Source organism: Equus przewalskii, chromosome 17 (genome assembly GCF_037783145.1).
Source record: "Equus przewalskii isolate Varuska chromosome 17, EquPr2, whole genome shotgun sequence".
Taxonomy (NCBI): domain Eukaryota; kingdom Metazoa; phylum Chordata; class Mammalia; order Perissodactyla; family Equidae; genus Equus; species Equus przewalskii.
Window position 1 is genome coordinate 53,931,399 of NC_091847.1, and position 20,015 is coordinate 53,951,413.

A 20,015-nucleotide genomic window follows, 5' to 3' on the forward strand; every position below is an offset into this window, starting at 1 on the left:
GTAAGAAAAGCCCAAATTACGGTGGACCCAAAGCAATCCTGACTAGTTCACCAAAGGGCCATTGCCTGAAATGATGCTCAAGCTGAATAACCATATCACACTCCATCCTGCAAATGTCATTTTTAAAAGAAAGGCGAATATTTCTCTATGATGCAGCTGTGGTTGAGGATGTCAGGCAGCACAGGACCCGAGATCCTCTTCAGGAGCTGCCTTCAGGTCCTAGCACAGGCAATAGCTGTGTGGGGAAACTGGTTTTCCTTTTACTTATAGTTGTCATGAATTACATGGCTTATCAGATTTTTTCTCTTCCTACTAGCTGCAGGAAGGCTCAAGAGTCAAATTGGAGATACTAAATTTTGCCTCTTGCAGGTGTTTAGACACTTGTAATAAGCACTTTGAAATTAGCCTCATTCCTGGCTCCATTTTATTTCTCTACCCTTTCTCCGTCTTAGTGACTTTTAAAAAGTGCCTTCTAATGTCTGTTGTCTTGATATATTTACGTACCAAATAAGCTACCTTAAATCCTCTGTGGAATAAGGTGGCAGAAGAGAGAGAGGCCAGTAAAGAAGTCAACAGTATAGACAGAGGAAGTGACCTCTCCTTCCTGTAGGTTCTAAAAACAAGAATCTTCATGACTGCAGCGGCTTTACTGGACAGGCTAGAGCCAGGCTAATGGCCCAGTGCTCTTTGGGTCATGTGCCAGCTCCTCTGCTCTGTTCCGATGGCTCAGCACTTTCTAGCTATTGACTTCCCAAATGATGGTATCAGTTGTGGGACCTGTTCTCATAGGCAAAACTGTTAGTTGAAACAGGCAAAGCCACACGGCCAGAAGTAATGAAAGCTAACCTTGGTGGGAAAAAAAAGGCAGGGAGTGATACTAAGAATTCTAGATGAGAATTGGAGAAGACTCTAAAAATAAAAAATAAAATAACTGTCATCAAAATGAACAATATTTATATATGCATCATTGTCAATAACAATCCCAAGAACACTGAGATTATATACTGAAAAAAATATCAGAGTGATTATAATTTTTTTGAAAATTATCTTTTTATTTGGGTTCCTTGATATGTGGTATAATCTAATTATAGACAGGGGCTTCACTTCCCCAAAACCATCAATTGGTTTAGTCAATTTAGTCATTTATCAATCGATACACATTTATTGAGCATTTACATGTGCCAGACGGTGTTAGGAACTAAGGATATGAGATGGATAGAGGAGTGAGAGATGATCCTGCCTCCAAGGGCCCCTACCTTTTAGCAGGAGACAGACACATCAATAATTACGATATAGTGTCTCTTGTGGTATGAACCAACTGTGATAAAAGCACAATAGAGGAGTGGATTTGTTCTATCCTAGACTTCGGAGAAGGGAGAATCAGAGAAAGTTTCGCAGAGGAGGTGAAATTTGAATTGGACCTGAGAAATAAGGAGTCCTCAAGCCTGAAAGCCAAGGAGAAGAAGATCAGGAAGAGGAATCAGCTGGAACCGAGGCCTAGCAGCATTCTAGACACAGCAGGTTCAAGGATGGTCTGGCGTTTGGTGTGATTGGAGCTCAGGTAGGGACTGAGAAGCAATTTCCAGGCCTGTGCTATGTTTAGGGGTTTGGCCTCTATCCTATACATGGTGAGGAGCGATTGGGGAATTTTAAGCAGGGATGTGACATAATTAGAATTATATATTTTAAAGATAACTGAGAGCGATATAGGGAATGGACAGTTGAAAGCACAAAGTTATGGGATCAGACGTCATTTATGGTCATCTCAGTTCTGGAAATACCAAATTTGGAGTTATCAGAATGTGGGAACATGCTATCGTTAAAACCATGGGAATGAGTGAGCTCACCAGTGAAAAGGTATAAGGAAGCAGAAAGAGGACCAAAATCAAAGTCAACCACTAATGGTGGGTGCATGTAGGAAGGTGAGCCATTGAAGGAGACTGACAAAGGAGGCGAAAACTAGCAATGACCTTGAACAAGGAAAGTGAAGTTGCAGTTGGACCAGATGGAGAAGGAGTTGTCAACAGTGCCTAGTAGAGTAGGGCAATGGAGGAATGCCATAGAGTTAGGCATTAGCTAGACGTCAGTCACTGTTGCAGTGGTAGTTGCAGTAAAAGCTGGAGGCAGAAGCCAGACTCTGGAGTTAAAGTGGAGGCAGAAGGAATAGACTTTTCTTTTCTGGATACTTGGCATGGGAGAGAAGGGAACAAGATAAGTGTAAGAGAGTCGGGATGCAGGAAAGATTCTTTGGAGATGTCAAATCTTGGGTCTCTGGGCTGATAGGAAAGTGCTGGTGACGAGGAGATGGTGGAGAGGGAGAGAGAAGGGGGAGGGAGTTGGGAGGAGAAAAACAGATGATACAAGGTCTTGAGATGGAAGCTGGGAGATGTAATCAGATAAAAGAATCAGTTCTGGAAATCCATCAAGTCACTGGGAAAACAGACCAATCTAGTAAACTATTTGGCACAACATGCCTGCATTTTTTAAATGTTTCAGCTTGTTCTGTTGGACTTTTGAAGACAGAGTTGTGGTGACCTATTTAGAAGCCAGCCAATAGAAATAACGGTTTAAAATATTTTGTGTCTGTGTTTTTAAATAGATCATCCTAGAAAATCTCATCAGTGCTTAGGAAAGATCTTCTCTCCTCTTTTTTTTTTTAATTTAACAGTTTTGATGTAACCATTGAAGTATTAAAAGCACATCGGTTTTTAATACTAATGAATACTTAGGTAAAATATCCCATGAATAAATACTTACTACTTGTGGGATGGAAAAATAACAGCTTGCCAACAATGAAACACAAAGGACATGGTGGCTCACAGTCACACACTCCCAGATCTCATGCCTTCAGATCCTCATCAACATAGGTATCACGTCCTCTGTCTTTATGGGCAAGGGACTCAAGCTGGAACCAGAACCAATGCCAAATTGTTCGCATTTCTATCCCCTCATAGGGCGCCTCCTGTTGGAAAAAAAAAATGACCACCGGAACCATAATAAATACGGAGAAACAAGCACTTATATACACTCCATGACTGGGAATACTTCCGTCCATAATTCTCCACAGTCGAGGGCCCCTAGGATGTTGGCTATCCCCAGTTGTAACTCACATTTCCAAAATTGGCAGCTGGACTTTGTCCACAGACCACTCACTACTTTTTAATATGATCCCTGACACCTACAGGAAACAGCATAAATCCCACTTATTTCTTCTTCCTTTTTGCAAATTTTCTTTTGGCTTCTTAAGATTATTTGGCTTCTCTTAACAACTTGAATTAAATTAAAATTTAATAGAGTCATGAATCAGAATTCCCAATTTATCTTATAATAGAATAAATCCTTTAATAGGCTCAATCGTTTTGCCAAGAATATCATAACAAGTTTTAAAGTTAAGTACAGGAATGTAGGAAATAAAAGGACTCTTTGCTGGCTGTAAGGAAGTCTTTGCCGGCTGATGTTTTTAAAGCCTGGGCTGGTTACATATACTCTACCTATAAGCAAAGAGGTAATTTATTTGGCCACACAGTTTCTTTATGCAATTATAAGAACAAAAGCTCTATGTACCATTTATTTTTAGTTAGCCAATATGTACAATACAGGACGATGCCATGTGACTGAGGGGAAAAGTGTGCTAGGAGATTGCAGAGAGCTGGCTGGCTGGTCAGGGAATGCCTGACCAAAAATATAGCATTTGAAGCAGGCTTTGAAGGGTTGGTAGAATTTCAACAGGCCAAAGACTGAAAGAAGAAATGCCAGGTCAGATGGCAGAGGCAACTGTAACAGGAGAAAATTGAAATGTGCACATTTTTAGTCATCCCACCAAAAATTGATCTTCTCTCATCTGCTAAACTCTGAAATCTGGAAATGAATCAGACCCAGTCCACACTCTCAAAGTTCGCACAGCCCCGGGAGAGCAGGGTTAGCAACGCAACAACAGCGTGCCAGAGTTTTCTGCCTTTAGGATGCTTTGAGCAACCAGAGCAGTGAAGCTGGGTCTGTGGCACGGTTGGAGCTCTGCACGTTGAGAGAGAAGGAAAAGGGCCTCTCAGCAGAAGGAGCATATGCAAAGACACAATCACTTTTTTTCCAGGAGAGTTTCTTTTTCTAATTATGTAACTATGAGACTCACAATAATGATAGCTGACATTTATTAAGCTCATAGCTCATTTATTTATTTGCCGGGTACAGGTATTGAAACCTCATTGAATCCTCAGATGTCACTCTGAGGTAGGTACTCTCTCCACTTAACAGATGAGGAAGTTGAGGTCCAGGTGTTTACGCAACTTGCTCAAGGTCACGCAGCCGGATGGGTGGATTTCAAGCCAGGTAGTCTGGCTCCACAGCCCAGATCCTGAACTGCAGTTTCAGCACAGGTAACCTATGTGAGAGATTTGCTCTTACCACGTCTATGGCTTGGAGAACAGTTACATTTTTCAAGCCCTAAAGGTTATCCGGAAGGCATCAGTCTCAAACATGCCTTGAGCATTCAGAACATTCTACTCGAGACACTACTGCCTCTATCCCTGAGGCACTTATATTCCTGGCTGGAAATTTTGGTGGACTGCTATCACATTTTCTGCCCAAAACCTTCCTTGTCTCGAGAATTTCTCTCTCCACCCCCTTCCTCTTCAACCGTCTGATCCCAGTGGGGACTGCCATGTTCTTGCATGACCTCCTTGGCCACAGTTGATGGGTCTAGAGTTGTGCCTGTCTGGACTTGATTGAACTACAAAGGGGAAATGACAATTGGCGAACCTAGTGGCAGGAGCTGTGAGATGCAAGTCTTGGCATCATTGGCCGTGTGTTCTCCACCACATAGAGAACATTGCTCTACCGTGGTTGAGGGAAAAACCAGCAGGCAGAGAGAAACACAGTTGAAAGCTGGAGAGAGTAGGAGTTCTGAGAGCATTTGAAGGTCTGGATCCTGTTATCTCTAAAGTCTAGCCACATACCTCCCTTGCTTGAATTTAGGTCACATGAGATAAACTTGTAGCCTTCCAAAATTTTCCCCCCTTTCTTAAGCTAGTTGGAGTTCTGCCACTTGCAGTCAGGAAGGTCCTGACTAACAGAAACATAGGGAATTAATGCACATAAAAATACTCAAAAAAACCTTTATAAAACAATCTGCCAGCAAGGGCTGCTGTATCACTATTTAAAATTCCACATAGCTGTACACAGTAGAGAGAGTTGGATAAGGGAACTCTTTCCTGAAGGTAGTGATTGGCAGCGGGCAACTCTGTTCATGTTGCCAAGTGGCTCAGCTTAATCCATAGATCTTGACACCACTCCTCTTCTCTGGCCCTAGAAATCGTAGGGCTAGGTGATCCTATGTGCTTTACACCATGGCAGCTCCCAACAGTTTCCAAGTTCTTAATGAATCTGGGGGTGCACCCAGTGTCACAGTGGTTAAGTTCATGAGCTCTGCTTTGGCAGCCCAGGGTTTGTGGGTTGGGGTCCCAGGTGTGGACCTACACACTGTCCATCAAGCCATGCTATGGTGGTGTCCCACATACAAAGCAGAGGAAGATCAGCATGGATGTTAGCCCAGGGACCATCTTCCTCAAGCAAAAACAGGAAGACTATCAACAGATGTTAGCTCAGTGCTAATCTTCCTCATCAAAAAAAAAGAATCTTGAAGAGATGCATTTCTAAGTCAAAATGGTATATAAGAAGTGACTCCACAGTAAAGCAACTGCTTTTTAAATAAATAGGACAGAATCAAAAACCTAAATGTGTGCTTTTTCCTTCAAAGCCATCAGCCTAGGACTGTGCACTTGGTCTACAGGGCTGCCATTTCTCACAGCAGCATTGGAACTCTGTTTTGAGGATGGCCTTGACAGCTTCCCACCCATGCCTCTGAATATTCTTAGTAATACCAAACCTTCGTCATTGGAGACAAGTCTAGACTTCTGGAACGAGCCAAATTATTTGGAGCCAAGGTTGTTGATTAAGATGGGTAATCAAGCTTCGAAAACCACTTGGCATCAGAAATAACATTTGAACATAAATATGGAGATAGATTTTTCTTTCATTACTTACAAACTGCCTCTGACTGGTGATTTTGCCCAGTTATATACTGTTATAATTTTATAATATAGTTTACCTGCAAAGTAAAACTTTAAAATTTTACTTATATGATTTACTTAGATTTGTAAATGAGAAGGAATACCTCTTCTCCATAAGTCCAAGATCTTGCAATAAGAGCAAGAGATGTGGCACCCAAGTGTTTGGATGGATTATGTCAACTTGTTAAAAAAAAGGAAAGATTACTTGGGATTTTACAGAATTTTCCTTTCCAACCTCAACAATGTGGAATTATCTGGACTATCACATAGCCAAAGGGGGACATTTATTAACTTGAGGAATGAGAAGTGACAATATCCAAAATTTGTTTAAATGTGATCATTTTCTCTTTGAAAAACATAACAGTTGAAGTATAAACACTGTTTTCCATATTTTGCCTTTTAGAAAGTTTTCTTCCTCTGTAAGGAATGCTCGCGCTACCCTGTGAGGCCCGTGAGTCTCCAGAGGACTCTCTCAGGGTCCCAGAGCCAAGGACTTCGGAGGATTATCTTTCTATTCTCAGAAATGTTACCACTAAAGAGGACTTTGAAAATCTTTTTTATATATTCTCTGTGAAGTTACAGAACACACAAGGGTCACAAAACAGTCTCTCACGTTTCCCAGAAAATAAATACATCTGATCTGGAAAAATCTTACATCAGCAAGATTGTGCAAATCTTATTTGTGCCAGTTGTTTCTTAAATAAATAAATAAAACCCCAGAAAATCTTTTTAAAACCTCATTTCAAACGATACAAATAGAAATGTGACATGCATGGCATGGCTGTCTGTTTTCCTTGCACTGCTTTACTGTTTCATATTTCGAGCAAACAGAGACGCTGTTTTCCCCCAAGGGTTCAGGAGGGCACACGATTTCATTTCTTCAGAAAATTGTTTCTCAAGATTTCAATCTTCTTCGCTGGAGATGACAAAACATAATATCAGAAACACTTATGCTTTTTATCTACTATATTTTCAAAGCATAAATAAAAGCTCAGTATACATTTAAGACAGGTACATTCAAACTTAGGGATAAATCACATACCTATTGCAAAATAGTTTTATAATGTAAGAACACTTTAACTTTAAAATGTTTAAGAGAAGATCACTATAAAAACTAAGCCCTTTAAAAATATTTTGCATTGTCACTCTTATTTTACTCAGGTAGCATTCAATTTTCTAATTCTTGGGGTTAATGAGACAAGTAATAAAAAATTAAATTGGATTTTTAGAAAAAAAGATTCTAATGGGCAGCATTCAGCTAAAGCTTCTTTTTTCTATTTCTATGCACAGTGGTGAGCACTATTTTGGTTTTCAACCTCATTACACTTCTATTCATAAAGCGTGGTATAAAAACTTTAAACCTCAAATGTTTTAAGAATAAAACAAATCGTGCATCTATGAAAAGATGAGCATAATGGCTTTTTCGTAGCATGCCGAGTGCACTTCCCAACTGGTCTTGCACAGCATTAGCTGAACAATTCTCATTAGCATTAATATGTTCTTAAGTTTCTACTGTCCTATCATTTAAGCAATAATTTGAGGATCAATTCGATTTCATGGGAATTTCACTATTCCAGGCCAGCTTTGTGACATAGAGAAATTTAGTTATTGAGATACTTAAGGTTTCATGGTCTTTTGTGGAGCAATTGAGCACATACACCACACACACTAACTCAACTAATGTCATGGATGAAACCGGTTACAAAGTAAGGTCGCTTCTGAGGTATGGATGCCCATCAGCCTCCCCCCTTCCATCTCTCAGCTCCCAGCTTGTTTGCAGACGCCACAGTGAATAGGTCATCCAGCGAAATATCGGGGTTGGTCCCTTAAGAGATTTAAGACACACTTAAAGAATACTTGAGTCCCTATTCCATTCTGGTTGCTTCTTGGGTTAAGGCATTGCCTCTAGATGGTCTCTGGTAAGACAACAATTTCTGATCTGGGAGAGTTCACAGGAATTCATTAGCACAGATCCCTACAGGTAGCAGGTGTTCAATATATGCTTATTGAATTGAAATAACACCCAGGAGATCACGTCCATGTGATTTGCCCAATGAGTAACGAGCAGAAGAATCAGAGGACAGAGCACGAGTCGTGGGTGCTGGATAGGGGGACAGAGGAGAGAGCAGAAAATACAAATCCCACCTGAAAATTCAGAATTCTTATGAAAAAGGTTTAGAAAGGAGCTTCACTGTCTGCTGAGCAAACTATATTCTTGACACCAAAAAGTATTTCTAGTGGTTGCAAGAAAGTTCAGAAAAGTTACCATTGTAAGCTTTGGCAGCATTCCATACAGTTTCCTTCATTGGAAGTAGGAGAGGCCTGAGGATTAAGAACATTGCACTAAGACTGATAGGTTCTGAGATTTCTGAACTTTGACACCAACGAACCTACAAAAATTTCAGCAAGTCTCCTGGCTGCTGGGAACCTCTTACTATGATGTTCTTTAGAGATAATCCTGCTCCAAGCTTAGTTTAGCTTCCTAAGACAAGCCCTGAAGATGGCCAGTCAAAACAGCCAAATAACACGCATTAAGAAAATTTCATAGAGTCTTCTGCTATAAGATATAGATGTATTTCAAAAAGTATTTGCATCATGCAAAATCACAGGACTTACAGAAAAAATAGAAACAGACCACTCAAAACTTAGGCAACTTTGTAATGAAAACATCCACAAAAAGAATAATGAACCTAATAAAAATATTCTCACAACTTAAAGAAAAATCAAATTAACTTCCTGATTTAAAAAGACTATGTAAACACAGGAATTTTTACCTTAAAAAAAAAAGATATATATTTTACCACAGTAAAAAAACAGAGAGAGAGAGAAGATAGCTCCATGGAAGGGATACAGTGAAAGACTGAGGCTGATGATTTGTGGAGACAAAAGCAAAATACCCAAAGATCAGAGAGAACCCCACACTGAACACTTCCAAGACAAAGCACATGGCCAAACTCTTCGCAGGATGGTCTCTTCCTTCACTTAGTTTGGCTGTAGGTTCTATATTCTACATTCTTCCACAGCTTGCTGCATTCAGCAGCTGTTGTTCAGTGATGCAAAGCATTAATAATGTGAGAAAAGTCATGGGTGACCAACATGACTTCTGAGTCGTACTGGCCAATTCTCCTATTTGCCAGTTGTGTAAGAGCTAATTCATGTTTTGGAACATACTACAGACTCCGCTGGAAAAGTTGCTGCCCAAAGGTTGGCATGGTATTTTTTGAGAAAATAGAAGACACCTAAGTGTCCTATATGCATTACTCCTTAAATAATACAAACCTGAACCAAATAACCTCAAAGACCCTATTCCATTTTAGGAATATTCAATTCTGGAGACCCAAGAGCAGTTTAATTTTTTTAATGATAGGTAAATGACAGCACCTGTAGATCATATGGATGTAGATAAAAATAAACGTAGATACTAACTGGTGGGAAACTGTCGCCCAGTGCCTCAAGTGTAAAAGGAATTTTTCATAGAGAAGTAATGATTTTAACCAAGTCATCCATCAGGGGATACCTGTGCTTTTGGGAAACAAGTGCCTAAGGTGTAGACAGGATTTTTAGATCCAAGAAGGATCTTTTCATTTACAGCCATTTGAAGACACACTCACAGTAGTCAACATTTTCCAGCCTTTGGGAATTGTTCAATTAATGAATGGCCAACAGGCTATGTTCTACTCTATTGCTTTTCACCAAAAGAATTTATAGTGGCCTCTTTCTTTTAGGCATTTCTTGATGCTAAGCAGCTCGCCCTTTTAATCTGCTGTATTCAGCACAAAATCTGAAACACAAAATAAGAGCAGTGGTTGACTTCCATAACTGCTTTTTGTTTTACCTTGTTGGCCCCCTTTTGCCCTATTTGAATAGTACTGTATCTCCTTCACATTCCATTCTTAATGAGGTTATTTACCTTGCATACCCAATGAGATCGTACCTCATAGAATAAATTCTCTTCTCTGAGATATGTCTGAGAGGGCATCCTATTCAGCTATTAAAAGGATTAACCTTTTAACTGAGAGTGGTCTTAAGGCTGGACACAACTTTCATGCTGAGCTTTCAATTACTTAAAGATGTCACGATAGTACACAGAGGTTCTTACATTTACATATATTAGTAGATCAGCCACAAAAATAACCGCACACTAACTTTACAAAATGGCTACTAAAGAAAGCTCATTTGTTACTATATGTGCATTGCTCTTGCTTATAAGTGTTAATGAAATACACGTGTGTTAATAATGTAAATTGGGAAGTATAAAATATCATTTTTAATGCATTAGTATTGCTATCAATTATCTGTGCTAATGAAATAATAATGGAGGTACAATCCATATGGACCCTTCAAATTTCCTTTTAGCCAATAATTGTTCTTTTCTATTCACCCAACTTTTTACCATAAGTGATAACATTGACTACCTTAATTCCATCTTCTTATATTGTCATCCCAGGTGGGAAACAATAACAAACAGAGAAATGGCCCAAAGCCTGGAAACAGAAAAGGGACAAGGAAAAAGCAAATGGCTTGGATAATCCACCATTTGGACAATCAATTTGGCTTTACTTCATCAGTGGGGTGGTGGTGGAGGTGAGGGGCAGGTGGTTGGTGATGGGAGGTTAGGGAAAGAAGGAAAAAATTTTTCAGTTACTTATTTAGGCTTATATAAGTGATTACATTCAAAGGTAAGATTAAAAAGAATTTTCATAAATCTTTTTTCCACGGTGGCACAGCTCACTCTCAGATTCTCATGAAGATTATCACCTAGTCTGCGTGAATAAGTGTCATACTGACCTAAAAATGATATGTTTATAGGGGTATCCAAGGCACTGGGAGAGCAGCTCTCTTAAGTCAAAACAATTTGGTCTCTAGTCTCGGGGAAGTAGTAATTAAAAGCAAAATCTCCTTGGGGCTGGCCTGGCTGTGCAGTGGTTAAGTTTGAGCACTCTGCTTTGGCGGCCCAGGGTTTGTGGGTTCAGGTCCCCGCACGGACCTACACACCGCTCGTTAAGTCATGCTGTGGCAGCATTCCACATACAAAAAAAAAAAATACAGAGGGAAATTGGCACAGATGTTAGCTTGGCAACAATCTTCCTCAAGCAAAACAAAAGAGGAAGATTAGCAACAGATGTTAGCTCAGGGCCAATCTTCCTCACAAAAATAAATAAATAAGGAGAATTTCCTCTTGGACATAAACCATCTTGTCCATCTCCCCTGCAAAAGTTCCAGGAAAATCAGCCTATTCATTATTGTTCTGGGGCTCATGGATTATTTCTAGAGAATTCAAATATTTATGGATAACCTACCAACTGCTAGATACTGGGAATACAGCAGGAAACAAAACATTCAGAAATTTCTGGCAATATGGATTACTTTCTACTGGGGTAAGGGGTACAATAAACAAAGATGCAAAACATATGATATGTTGATGGTGATAACATTGCTATTGATGGTGATAATAGAGAAGTTTTAGACAATTTTAATTGAGGAAGAAAGCAGGAAAAGGAAATGTATGTGTATTTTAAGGTGGGTGATGTCAGGTGGGGGAAGACAAGTTGATGTTTGAGTAAAGACCTGGGCCTGAGGGGTCCAGCTAAGCAAATATGTTTAAGCCGGAAGGACCATTAAGAGAAAAGGCCAGTGAGGCCAAAGAGAGATGGGATCATGAGAACAGGAGCATCAAGCAGGGGGTGAGGGTTGATAGTGTGGGACTTTGTAGGCCATTGCAATGACTTGGGCTTTTCCTCTAAATAAGCTGGGGAACTATGGACCTAAACTATGGACCTAAGTGTCTGTCAACAGATGAAGGGATAAAGAAGAAGACATATGTATATATCTATATATATACACACAATGGACTATTATTCAGCCATGAGAAAGAAGGAATCCTGCCATTTGCAACAACTTGGATGAACCTTGAGGGCATTATGCTAAGTGAAATAAGTCAGAGAAAGACAAATACTGCATTATCTCACTTATACATGGAATCTTAAAAAGACAAACTTAGAGAAACAGAGAGTAGAGTGGTGGTTACCAGGGAGTGGAGGGAGGGGAGATGGGGAGATATTGGTCGAAAGTGCACACTTCCAGTTCTAAGATTAACAAGTTTGGGGATCTAACATACAGCATGGTGATTATAGCTAACAGTCCTGTATCACATACTTGAATGTTGCTAAGAGAGTAGGTCTAATGTTCTTCCCACAAAAAAAAGAAATGGTAGCTATGTGACAGAATGGAGATGGTAGCTAATCCTATGGTGCTGATCGTTACACAATTTATAAATGTATCAAATCAATACATTGTACACCTGAAACTTACACAGTTATGCCTCCGTTATATCTCAATAAAGCTGGAGAAAAACAAAGAACAAAAAACCAATGAGAACTGTGAGGAAGTATGGGAAGGGTTTCGAGTAGAGGAGTTGTCAGACCCTGTGAGCAAGCTCCCTCTGGCTGCTGCTGGGCATGGATTGTGCGAACAGCGGACGAGTGCCTGCTACAATAACCCAGAGGAGAGACGAGAGGGCCTTGGACCTGAAAGAAGAGCGGAGTCCATGTCTGGACAGCACGGAGAGCAGAGGCTGCCAAAGAGACAGCCAACATCTACATCACAAGTGAGTTTATTTTACAAATTCTAATTCATAATATTTATGTGTTGTGAAATCAGTCCAACAGGGAGAACACAAATTAGTGGCCTCCAGTGTTAAAATTTGTTATAAAATACATTTGTGTGTGCTTTCTTTAAAGTTACTACACATCCGTACTAAAAATTGAGTCAAACATTTGAGGAATGACAGAGAGCCCTTGTGGAATCTAGGGGTTCCATGAGGCACGGCACGCAAACTGGAGCTCCCTCAGTTGCTCTGTGAGGACTGATGAAGGTGGCCCCAGGGTGCTCTTGGCAGGTGCCAGGGAGGTGGGGCTGTTGAAGTGACTGGAAGCAGCAGACCAGCCCACTTCCTCATCACTCTCCTGGGAGGGCCTGCGTCTCACAGCCCTGAACTACTTCCTTACTCACCTCACCAAACATCTAGCAATAATGTTTGACAGCAAAATGTGTTAGTAGAAGTTTATAGAAAGCATGCTCTTTGTGAATAGAAACATCACAAAAATACACGAATTACATATAATAGAAAAGAGTCATGAGAACTGCATGGAAAAGCCATAAAGGACGGAGGGAAAGGTTGATTACCACCCCCTGCCCCCGCGAGTTCAATAGAAGGACATGCAAAGTCCTGGGAAGCAGGTGCTGGGTGAGTGCACGATGATTGCGGAGGAAGGATGTGAGAGGAAGGAAGGGGAGAGGGGCCAGACAAGGCAGCTGACTAGCGTGGGGTCCTTCATGGGGCCAGTGCCTCTTACCAAAGGTTAAGTGGGGAAAGGCAGCGGGTCATCAATGCCTGAACCTGTAGGTAAAGCCCAAGGGGATGGGAGCTATGAATCGCAGCAGTCCATCCCCTTCCCTCCCTGCCTTCAGGAGAAGACCTGGAGGCACAAGGAAATCCAACACTGAGGTTTCTTCCTTCCATTCAGGAATCCCAAATTTCAGAGAAGATAAGCATCTATATCAGGGGCACAGTGTCCTGTTAAGAAACAATTCAACTCAACAAGCATGCGTGGAGAACATACTCTTTGCCAAGCACTGTCCTAAGTGGAGAGTTGAAGGTAGCCAAGAGACTATTAGTCCCTCAGTGAATCTGCCATCCAGGAAGAAGTCTGGATATACTTTGTATATCCATCCTTTGTATAAACCAAACCAGCATTTGAAGTGTGCTCAGAAAAACATTTTCATAGACAAGAAATATTAGGTATTTTTCAGTGCTGTCAGTGAAAATCTCATTGGAAAGATGATTTTTTAAATGGCACACAATCAAAGAATTTAGACGTTGGTTTTAGAAATTCACTTAGTACCAAGAATAGAAATGTAATTTATGTACAGAGCAACTTATAATGATCTTTTCTGCTGTTGTCACAAATCAACCTGACTCTGCATGGTATCACAGAAGAGCCATGGCCAACGGAGAAAGCGGAAAGAATGCACACTGCCCTGTACTACGTGGAGAAGGAGCCAGCAAGCAGTATGGTACTGTATTCTTTTTCAGCTTCTAAAATAATAGTAACATCTCCAATAGTGTTTCATAAAATCAGGGCAAACTAAGGAGTGGTCATCTTAATAAAGGGATTCTTCAAGATGTTCTTCAGAATATTGAATAAAAATGTTACTATGGAATATTTTTACAGAGTATTTTAATCACTTTAAAGTATGTAAGGTAAGGGGAATGTTACTAGTAAAGGGGCACTTTTAACAAATGGATAAGACTGGAGGTGGAGTGATATAGTGAAACATTTATGGACCAACCCAGGCTCAAATCCTGCCTTCACCACTTACTAGCTGTGTGACCTTGGATGAGTTACTGAATTTCTTTGAACTTCAGTTTCCTTATCTATAGCATGGAGATGAAAATTATCTATTTCAAAGAATTCTTCTGAGGATCAAATGACACTGTGTATACAAGATGTCTTACAGAAGGTTGGGTATATATTAAGCATTTGGCCAATTATAATTTACCGAGTAGGAAACCAGCTCATCAGAGTGCCTCCAGGTACACTACTGTACCCAGTTACATTTAAAATAATTACCATAAAGTAAATACCATAAAGTAAAAACCTTACATATCCTATAAATTCACCTATCTAATCTTCTAAATCATGAAATTCATTCTCATCTCTTTCACAAATTATCACAAATTCTCAATTTGGGAAGCTTCAATCAGATTATCAAAAGACAATTGTAGAACAAACTGCACTACAATGCATTACCGCATACTGTTTTGTGATTATTTCTAAGTGTTTATCATTACCCAGATTTGGGAAATTATTCAAACATCCATAAGAAGCAACCTCTATAGGAACTTAGTTGTGAGATTTCCAAAGATATATATTAAAGGAAGATCAAAAATTATAGTGCCATATAGCGTGTAACAAAGCAGCTACTTATTAGAAGACAAAACCTTAGATATATTCTTCTTAATTAAAGGAATTAATGAGCTGTGTATGTCTATATACGTGCATATTAAGGGAGGTGGAGAAACATGTAAATGTGTGCGGGGACTTTCACACCACTCACGAGCCGAGACCACTTTGTTTAAGCGGTTGGAAGAAAAAAGTTCTCTGAGCTTCTCAGATTCCTTCCTAATTTTTAAGTCCATATCATTCATAAACCATTCATTTCTCTTCTGTATTCCAAGGTAACAGAGGTCTCTATATTTTTGCTCCTCAGATAAACTCATTTTTTTCTCTTTCTTTTGAAGTTGAACCTAAGTCAACTCTTTCTCAAGACTATGCACATACGAAATTGCTCTGAATTTGGGAACAACCGAGTATTAACTTGAATTTAGAAATCTCTCTGAACACAATGATTTGTTGTAGATCATTATTCTAGATTTTTAATTTTTTACTTTAAAAAGTACAGTTGTGAAAAGTAATACACATTCTTGATATTCTATTTGGAAAATACAGGAAAAAAACTAAAAAAAAATGTAACCTTACATGGATATATACATATATATACATAAGTGTTTGTACCCTTGCACAGGAGACCAGACTTTATATAGTACTATGTAAACTTATATCCGCTTTTCTCTTAATATTAAATCACAAGCATTTTCTTGCATTATTAAAAATACTTCAAAAATATTTAAATGCATCCTTTAAACAGTCCCCCATTCCTGAACATTTTGATCCTCTATTTTTTTCATTATCATAAATAATTCTGTGATGACCCTCATTTTAGAGTGCAACAAGTTTAGACCTATAAAGCAAATGTGCAAACTGAAACTCAAGGTGTAGTCTGAAGGAGAGACGAAGAGGAGGCATGCAGGGAAGGAGGGAGACCGGACATCCAGGCCCTCAGCCGGCATTTGCCCCAGAAGGAGGGGAAAACTCATTACCACTCGACAGCTGCTCCATCGTCTGTAAAAAGTTAAGGGTTCAAACCTCTTGCCAGTGACCAGATGTCCCCGGCTTCACGTGTTACGGAGTGGTCAGTAATTGACTCGCAAGTGTGACGACGACAGTTCATGTGAGAGAAGCTGCAGGAGGTAAGTGGGACTGCACACAGAGCGCCTCGCTCAGACACAGTTTGCTTTAAGGATACAACTGTGTATGTATGAATTTATAAAGCATTTAAGCTAAAGGGACTAAAGACTAAAGGAAACCTAAAGGAGAGAAAACAGTTAATGCGTCACAATGATAGAATGCAGTGAAATAGCTTTTTAAAGTTTTCTCTTATCGTTGAGCTTTAGATGTCTTATACTAAAAACCGAGAGAGAAAAATAGGCAAGTTTGGTGAAAAAAACTTATTTTGTGACATCACTGCATGAGCAGGAGATTCCTGGGCCCAGGGGTGGGGGCTGAGGGGACATGGGGTGGGGGAGCAAGGGCAATTAAAGAGCAAGCTGAGGGGGAGGGGTGGAACTATAATATCTATAATATCAAAATCCTTAAGATACCTTGTGATTCCTTACAATACCCTCATTTTATTTTCAAAATTCAACTTCACTAACCTGACAACTTTTAAGCAGTTCTCACGTCTAAAAGTGACCATTGACAAAGCTATCAGCAGTCTGAACACATGCAAGACCCACACACTGAACTATGGTGTCGTTTTTATACTCATTTTGCCGCTTGATCGCGTTGCCACTTTGTACCTGCATATAGCCTCCGGCCTTGGGGTTAATTTGAAGGATTCTTTAATGCCCAGAGAAAAGATACTTGAGATTCAACTGATTTTCTTAGATCATTAATCCAAATATTATGGTAACGGTAAGTAATATCTTTGATAGTTAGCTATTCCCCTAGAAGAGGGCCGCAGCCTCCTACTCTGTGGACTCACAGTCTCCTTTGAAAATTAGATGAGAGCTATGTATCCTCTTCCTGGAAAAATGCGCGTGCACACAGGCAAAGTTCTACAGAAAATTCCCAGAGGCCTCTGGACTCCCTGAATCCCCATTAGCAACCTCTATATCAGAAAAAGAGGAATTTATAGAGAAATAGTAAACTGGCTGACTACGCGGTGTAGAGGGAGATAAAGGAGGGATGGACAGGAGAAAAGGAAGTTTCCCATTCTGGGCCAGCCTTGTCCTAGACTTTCCCTATTCTTTACTTTTCGCAGAAGCTCTGTGCACTACATATTATTATTTTTCCATAGTCAAGGAAACTACGGTTCAGAGAGGCTATGCAACCCCCAACAAAGCCATCGTGCTGGAAAGTGGCAGAGGCAAAATGCAAACCTGCTGTCTTGACTTTTTAAGTCCAATGTACATTTCCTTTAGCGCTAAGTCCGCTTACTGCTTTTTCATCTTGGGACTTCTCAAGACAGAACTGAACCATTAGACCAACCGCATCTGCTAGACTGTGAACTCCCGGAGAGTAGGGTCCGTGTCCCATTCATTTGATGTCTCTGGTGCCTGGCACGTAGAAGGCACTCTTTAAAGGAGAATGGAATGTATAAATTAACACACTGGGGCAACAATCCCATGGACAGTGGCAGAAGCTATATGCCTCTGTGTTGCCACAAGATAAAAGTCCTTGTCACTAAATATTCCTTTAGATGAGCACTGGGCGCAGACTTCAATATATTGTAAAACATACATGGTAAAACTCTTTTGTGCAGAAACAGCGTTAATCCTTTTGAAAAATAATCTATTCATAAACCACAAAGCACCTTTACAACAATCTGCCTAATATTATCAGGTCAACAACTAACATCTTTTGGTAGTGAATTACTGTATCATGGAAAACCAAAATCATGGAGAAAATAAGTGCACAAATTAGGACTATTTCTAAAGATACTTAATTTTACAAATTTCATAATAAGAACTTAAATGCATTTTTATTTTTGCAATAATTGCTCCGAAGATGAAAACTAAGGCACCATTTCAATGTAGTAAAGGTAATTGCTGCATTTACTGCTCATGTCATGTTGATGTATGAGTATGTATCAAAGGTCATCCTTCTGTACTCATACATTATCAAATTTGAAAGCACAATATTTGATTCTGACCAACCTTTAAACTGCCCACAATGTGTGTGAAAAATAGATGGAGTTCTTCCTTGGGTTTGAGAAAAAAATGAACCCATGTTTCGGAAGCAGAAGGGTCAAGAAGCCAGCAGCAAGGTTAGATGTCAGCACTATGAATCTCACAGTGTCTTCGCTTATCAATGAGGTCTAGTACAATGATCACAAGCTAAAATTGCTGTACTAATGAAGACAAAGGTCTAAAAAATTAGATAGCACGGGCCCTCTGACAGAGGGCAGTACCTTGTGGACAGTAATGCAGAAATACGGACATAAATCACTCTTGAGAGACAATAAAACCTATAATGCACAAATTGAATTGTTTACATGTCTATCGGAGGCACCGTTAAAAACAGAAGCGTCGGGCACCACACCTCTTGTTGCTCATCTGGAACGCAGCAGCCCCGAATTCAGCCTATTAGAAGGCAAGTCACCTGCTTCCCATCTCTCCTCTTCCAACTCCAAATACACAGCACGACTGTCCCGACACACAATTTAGTAGTCTTGTGTCATCCTACCCTACATGGAGTGCTGGACAGTCACGCGAGCTTCAAACTACCGCTTACAATTGTTTGCTGGATGGATAAATCGGTTTTATCAGAATCTGCTAAAACCTGAACAGATGCTGCTCTCTCCTTTGGTGGTTGGGGGTGGGGGTTGTAGGGGGCGGGGGAGGACAGCAGGAAAGAGAAAATCTCTGCTCTTCAGTGATGATTGTGGTTGTCTTTAAATAAATAAAATACCATTTAATTTCACCAGGCCCAACCACAGGAGATTGCCTTATTGAGAAGAGAGATCATACAAACACGTGAAAAGAACCCAAGTCTTCAAACACCAAAAGAAAAAAGTGTTCTGGAAAGAATTCACAACATCCTCCCCAAACATGTCTCAAGCATACCAGTTTTATTTCAGCCTGTGTTCAGTTTATTTTTTTTTAATTTACTGCATCCTATTCTGAAAATTTATGTATTCTTTGGCTGTGCGAACACTCATAATTGAGCATACAAGTTCATTCCAAAATTTGGCTCCTTTTTGTTCCTAGGAAAAAGATTTTTTAGAAAGCAAACCACTATAATTTAATAAAATGGGTCAACGCTTGGCAGGTTGGCAAAGTCTTTAGAATTCTTGCTATAGACAGTAAGGCACAAGTAGCCTGTTTCATTATTATAAAAAAATAATGAATAACTTAGCTGCCTATAATTCATAAAATATACCACACTAGAGCAAGTTTTAATTACACTTGCCATGTACAGTATACATTGCCTTTTAATGGTTTTTTGAGTAAGTACTCAACTTTAAGGTCTGAATTCCTATGGCCTATATACTGAAAGAGGAAATATTCTTAACTTATATTGCATGTGAGTGTGCACATGCGTGCGTGTGTATGTGTGTATCCAGTCTCCACCAGATACAGTGTCAAAAAAGCAGTAACTGGGGCCAGCCCCGTGGCCAAGTGGTTAAGTTCGTGCGCTCTGTTTCGGCGGCCCAGGGTTTCGCGAGTTCGGATCCTGGGCTTGGACATGGCACCACTCATCAAGCCATGCTGAGGTGGTGTCCCACATGCCACAACTGGAAGGACTCACAACTAACATATAACAAGTTGTATATATATATATATATATATATATATATATATATATATATACAACTATGTACTAGGGGGCTTTGGGGAGAAAAAGGAAAAATAAAATCTTTTAAAAAAAAAGCAGTGACTTAATTCAGAAAATTCCTAACTTAATGTCAGTTATAACATCAAATGGGTCAGAAATGAGATAAGGAATAAACATAAAAACAAAAAAGATATTTTTAAATACTCTATTCCATAGCTAAATAAAATATGGGATCAGGGGATGGGGGGGTGTAGGGATCTTCAAGAAT

At 39.8% G+C, this 20,015-nt stretch overlaps 1 long non-coding RNA gene across 2 annotated transcripts in view; it reads left to right on the forward strand.

Moving 5' to 3' along the window:
* The window catches only part of LOC139076819 (uncharacterized), a 27,923-nt gene extending 8,766 nt beyond the window's left edge, over positions 1-19,157 (forward strand). Inside the window, exons 4-8 of one of the 2 annotated variants that reach the window (XR_011528806.1) lie at positions 1,363-1,561; positions 12,409-12,672; positions 14,062-14,141; positions 15,852-16,158; positions 18,897-19,157. This is a non-coding gene — a long non-coding RNA (uncharacterized lncRNA). Of the gene's footprint in view, positions 1-1,362; positions 1,562-12,408; positions 12,673-14,061; positions 14,289-15,851; positions 16,159-18,896 lie in introns of those variants that run through there. The other variant, XR_011528805.1, reaches the window with a different exon arrangement.
* The last annotated feature ends 858 nt before the right edge of the window (positions 19,158-20,015 follow it).